This window comes from Piliocolobus tephrosceles, chromosome 7, assembly GCF_002776525.5.
Source record: "Piliocolobus tephrosceles isolate RC106 chromosome 7, ASM277652v3, whole genome shotgun sequence".
NCBI lineage: Eukaryota > Metazoa > Chordata > Mammalia > Primates > Cercopithecidae > Piliocolobus > Piliocolobus tephrosceles.
In genome coordinates this window covers 7,770,622-7,776,971 of record NC_045440.1, presented here as the reverse complement: position 1 = coordinate 7,776,971, position 6,350 = coordinate 7,770,622, and the positions used below count along the sequence as shown (strand labels likewise).

General features: G+C 40.3%; 1 protein-coding gene across 1 annotated transcript in view; it reads right to left on the bottom strand.

Annotated features, from left to right (window-relative positions):
- Positions 1-6,350, bottom strand: part of CSMD1 (CUB and Sushi multiple domains 1) — a 2,063,566-nt gene that overhangs the window by 670,906 nt on the left and 1,386,310 nt on the right. The window lies entirely within an intron of this gene.

Genomic DNA, 6,350 nt, shown 5'->3' with positions numbered 1-6,350 from the left:
TTTTGAGACGGAGTCTCGCTCTGTCGCCCAGGCTGGAGTGCAGTGGCACGATCTCGGCTCACTGCAAGCTCCGCCTCCCGGGTTTACGCCATTCTCCTGCCTCAGCCTCCAGAGTAGCTGGGACTACAGGCGCCCGCCACCTCGCCCCGGCTAGTTTTTTGTATTTTTTAGTAGAGACAGGGTTTCACCATGTTAGCCAGGATGGTCTCGATCTCCTGACCTCGTGATCCGCCCGTCTCGGCCTCCCAAAGTGCTGGGATTACAGGCTTGAGCCACCGCGCCCGGCCGGGACCTCTTCAAACTGTCACAGGCTACCCCCCAGGGACTATGAAATGTCATCCTGGGGATAGGGTGCTCCCATTTACTCGCCTAGCTTGCCACTATATTCTTTACGATGCCAAGCAAGTATTATTGCTGATGGCAGTGGAAAATCACTGGTGACCCGAGATGATAAGAGACAGAAAACCATTGCTCTGGTCTAAAGCGAAAGTCTGCAGGGGCAGTAATCTACGGAGGGATCCACAGCAACCACCTCTATTCCCACTCTATCACAGGATTCAATCATAAATAGCAGTCATTTTTCTACCATGAATGCTTTGCAACATTCATGTACATGGTATGCAATATTTCAAACACAATATTTTATTAATTAAATTATTTCAATACAGTAAAGAAAAAAATGGTTTGCTATCTGATTGAAAATGTGGATACAGAGGAAGGAATTGATTGCAATGTCAAGAAAAGTAAAGAACTATTCCAAGGGGCTTTCTGCACTGATCTCTATGTGCACAAATCAGCTGTGATTGGACATTCTTCATTCATCCCCCATGAGCTCGTGGCAGCAAGCTTGATACCAGGTCATACATGCTACAAAGCTCCATGACTCCTGCATATCGCTGCTAGATGTAGGTTTGCCTCTGGTTTCTGAGATCCACCAGCATTGCATCACAGTGTCTGTGGGATTCCTGTTCATGGGAGCTGCTCACTGGCCTCGCATCTTTGTAATTTTTCCCAGAACATTATTGATGAAGGCCAAGGTTTGGTAGCATTTTTGCTGTGGGGAAACAAATCAGCTGCCCGTATTCTTCCAGCTTCTGCAGACATATAGGAGTTGTAGAAGACAGCAGATACTGAAAGTGTTTTCCAATGATGAGGTTTCCATACACCTTATCAGATGACATTTATGCTATCAAACAGGTTTTCAAAAGCAAGCCCATCTGTGTTTAGTCACCTGTCTCTAATCTCATATCATGGATGACAAACACCAGGTAGGCCAATGGTTACCAACCTCGCTTGCACATCAGAATCACAGGAGGCGCTTATAAAAGTCCTAACACTGAATTACCTACACTAGTCACTGTAATCTACTTTAGAATAAGATTCTGCAAAGTTTTCATGGCTCTGTTCAGGGGTGTCAACAAACTTTAAGACTAAAGGAAGCCTGTGTAATCATCAGTAATATGCAGAAGACTTACCAATTATAGGAACAATATTAAAGCAGTGAGCATTGAATAACAACCAGTGCATTGATTTGGGGGCCATTCTCCCTGATCCCTGATTTTTCCAATTTGTTTGAAAGCTCTTCAGAATCTCAGGTGATTCATTTTGTTTTGCCCTATGTCTTCACCAGAAATGTGTTGAAGGAAAGGAGAGAGTTAGTGTTCACAGATCAGAGAGGGTGTGATAGGACATTCTGTCTATAGTGATCACGTTCACAGGGACAGGAAGTACAATGGTGGTTGCCAGGAGCTGTGGGTCGGGGAGGATGGGAAGTTACGGCTTTATGGATTTGGAGTTTCAGTTTTGCAGGATGAAAAGAATTCTGGAGATGGATGGTGGTCATGGTTGTATGACCATGTGAATGTGTTAATACCATTGAACTGTACACTTAAAATGGTCAGGATGCTAAATTTTATATTATGTGTATTTTATCACAATTAAACATTCTCTTTAAAAATCCTTATGCCTGGTCCATCTTCCTGACCTAATAAACCAGAACTTTTGGGGTAACTGGAGTGTGTTTAATGGCACAGTTTAGAGCCCCCAGGAAAACCAGATCACTTTCTCTCTCTGGGGCAGATCAGTGAACACTAACTCTCTTCTTCCCTTCAACAAATTTCTGGGGGACGCATAGAGGAAAACAAAATAAATCACCCGGGATTCTGAAGAGTTTTTAAAGGAATTAGAAAAATTAGGGAGCAGGGAGAACGGCCTCCAAATCAATGCACTGGTTGGTTATTGAACATTCACTGCTTTAATATTGTTCCTAAACTCTTTTGCATATCACTGATGATTATCTCACAGGTTTCCCTTAGCCTCAAAAGTTGTTGACATGCCTGAACAGAGCCATGAACTTTTTGCAGACTCTTATTCTAGAGTAGAATACGGCAAACACATGACTAGGAGGCACAGAGTGTTTTATCTCTAATGTATGGAAGAATAATCCCATCTCCTATTTCAACCCATTCTTTTACAGATGAAGAATTAAAAAAAAACACACACACACACAGAAAAAGTATTACAGAAGGTCATTTTGAAGACCTTTAGATTCAAATAGTCCCCAAGATGTCATATCTGATGATCACAACCAAGTGGGCTTTTTGTTGATAATTCATCAACTATCTTTTTGCATTTTGAAGCTAATAAATTAATATAGGCTTAAGTAACAATCACCTATTTTCTCAGAAGACTATTTAAATGGATACTTTGTTGTGATGAAAAAAATTAGTTTTCTACTGCAGATATTGAAAAGACCATGGAAGAGAGAGGGAGGACATTCCACCAGCCCCATTTGGTGACTTGTTTATCAGAAGCAGGTTTAGCCACATAAATATTATCTGAAACATTCACAGTGTTCATTTTTCAAAGTGACCTAAAGGCTTCAAGAAGTGTCAATGGGATGTTATCGGTTGTGGAATTTCTCAAGTAGTTCTTAAAAATGCGGCTGATGCCCTTTGAAAGAGCAGTAATCCTTGGCAAATATTTTTCCTAGTCTAGTTCAGTTTCCTAGTAACCATGAATCCTTCTCCAAAACCTACAGGCATAGGAATATATTAGGTTCCTTAAATTTTTTTTCAGTTGTAAAAACACTGTGGACCATGGCAGGAGACTTACGTGCTGCAGACTCAAACGCAGCATGTCAGGAAAGGCCTGCGAGCCAAAGCCTGATTTTTTTATATGACAAACCTGGACTGAGTGCTCGAGCCCACTTTGTCCACCTGCACTTTAGTGTTTCTCCCCACTTTGTCCTCCTCCGCCTTACTGTTTTCTCCACTAGGCAAGAGAGTAAAAATCACTTACAGAAACAAACATTGGTTCAAGAAATAAGATCATGCTTGAGTTTCAAAAAATAAAAGATAGTTCTTTGTCTTCCACCTAGGGACATGGAGTGGAAAGGGATTATGTCACAAATGGGGGAATTTTTTTTCAACAAGAAACCAGCTTGAATGTTTTTAAAATTCCCTCTTGTATTCATTTTAGTTTCCGAATTCTCTTAAAACAACAACAACAACAACAAAAACTCTGACATATGGGCTTGATTCTAACTTTACAAACGCTTCTTCTATTAGTAAATTTTTTAGTTGATGGGAAAAAGGAATAACAATCATAATCCAATGATGTCCATATTTTCCATTTTTTCTTCTAGTTGTGCATAAATGATCTAGCAAATGGTCAGAGCTTAGTACTTAATACAGTATATGTTGCAAAGAAACAGCAGCTTTTTTATTGGGAATAATTATATTCTTATAAGTTTACCTGTAAATCAAAATTCTGCATATTGAATCAGTATTTATTGTTGCCTTAAAACCTGTAAATGTAAATGCATTCCTGATATAAAAGTAAAATTAAATGACTTAGTAAATAATGGCCGAATGCTTTCTTTGAGGCAAGCTCTATACTGAACACTGGAAATGTGATAGTGAATAAAATAAAGTTCTTCTCTTTATGGGGCTTACAGTCTTGTGAGGAGGTAGAAAATATGTAGACATGAACTATGCTCAGTCAAGTAAGACTGGAAGCATAGACATGCATAGAATTTCTGGCTGGTCAGTGTTAGAAAGTGAAAGGAAAGGACAGAGGGAGGAAGGCTGCAGGGACAAAAGGTCCATATCATATAGTGTGGCCTGGAAGTAGCACAGAACAGGTACCTCAGAGGGTGACGCTCCGAATTCTAAGATCTGGATTTTCAATGCTCAATATATAATAGATCTCTTAGCATTGCTGAGAAGGCAGAAGATGTCAACATATCATGGAAAACACAAGAAGGATCATAGAAATAAAGATGTGCTAAAAAGGAGAGCCAGTATCACATAGGATACCAACCGAGAGATCAGTGTATGCATCTGCTCTAACTTTATAGGTATGTGAAGTTTATAAAGTATATAAATGATGAAAAATAAAATAGTAAGCAAGAAAAAGAATCAAAGAAGTCAAAAAGCAGGTGGACACACAGGAAGGGAATAGCTAGAGGTCCCTAGACGTCTCTCCACTATACTCTCCATCAGGAGAGAAACATGACATCAGTGCCCTTGGATACACGGGCATAACCTGAGTGTGCAGCTTTATTGCTTGTGGTATCCAAGGGCATCAATGTGATAGCATTTATCTCTTGATGAAGAGAATAGCGAGACTTATCTAGGGGGCTCTAGCTACCCCCATGCTGTGTGGTTCACCTGTTTTTGGGCTTGATTCTTTTCACAATAAAACTTATAATGTGCCTGTGGTTTCTCTCATTTCTTCATCATTTAAAAAATGATTCAATAACACAACTTAATAGAAAGCTTTATTTTTATTTATTTTTATTTTTTTGAGAAGGAGTCTTGCCTTCTCACCCAGGCTGGAGTGCAGTGGTGCAATCTCAGTTCACTGCAGCCTCCGCCTCTAAGGTTCAAGAGATTCTTCTGCCTCAGCCTCCAGAGTAGCTGGGGCACGCCACCATGCCTGGCTAATTTTTGTATTTTCAGTATAAACAGGGTTTCCCTATTTTGGCCAGGCTGGTGTCAAACTCCTGACCTTGTGATCCACCCGCCTTGGTCTCCCAAAGCGCTGGGATTACCGGCGTGAGCCACCGCGCCCAGCCGAAAGCAATTCTTACTGAAAAGAACACCAGATTTACTCCCTGGTCTCTACACAATCTGTAAGTACAATTCTTTACATTTTCATATAACAAGAGACAGGTGCCTCTGCTCTCACTGGAGCTGACCTACAATGGAGAAATAATAAAACCATTGCAGTAATACTGTAATAACTATAAATAAAATTATCAATATGCTACAAGGAATGAAGATAACTAAATGGAAACTAGAAATGAGCAGTTGTTTATCAAAACACACGGGCTATGGATTTGTCTCTGCTTCTTATTGACTATGTGATTTTTTCCCTTAATGTACTCCAGTTTCTCCTTCCATTTGATGACACATAATTCATAAAGCATATTTCAAAACAGAATGAAAAATAAACATGGGATCCTTGAGATTAAAATATGCTAAGACAAAGAACAGATGCTATTAGCATGAATAGTAACAGGCACATATCAAATACATAAATTAACTATTCAGTTTTTAAGTCATAAATATCACTCAACCCCCAAATTCCCTTTAGAGCCTATGTTACGACTCTCTATTTTTAATTGTTAATCTAGTCTCTGATGAGCAGTGGTTAACTTGATTGGTTTAGTAGACGATTAATGAGGTAATGTCCATATATCCCTAGAGACTGGCTTGCTAGCCTCAATTTAATACATTCAACAGAGAAGGCTTCTACCTTGTGTTGGGTCCGGTCATACAAAATAAAATCAATAAGGCCTCTCCCCTTTCCTTCAAAACTGCATGACTGTAATGAGAAACCCAAAGATGCTGGGAAACGTTGAAATCGTGAGATGACATGAAGTTGGAAGTAACAAGCCCCTGGTTCTGCAGAGAGAAGCCAACCCTGTGGGTGGGAGAGGACAGAGATGGGCCAAGGTGAAGTCACTTGTCTTTTAAGGACAGGATGCAGTCCGAGAAATGCATTGTTAGGCAATTTAGTGGTTGTGCGAACATCATAGGTGCCCTTACACACACCCAGATGGTGTAGCCTGATATACCTGGGCTTTATGGTACAGCCTAGGGCTCCCAGACTCTGAACCCAAACGGCATATGACTGGAATGAATATTGCAGGCAATTGTAACACAGTGGTAAGTGTTTGTATATCTAAATATATCTAAACATAGAAAAGGAGCAGAAAAAATATGGTATGAAAGACAGAAAATATCTCATTCATATAGAGTACTTACTCCCTATGAATGGAGCTGGCAGGGTGGGAGGTGCTCTGTGTGAGTCAGTGAGTAAGTGGTGAGTGAATGTGAGGG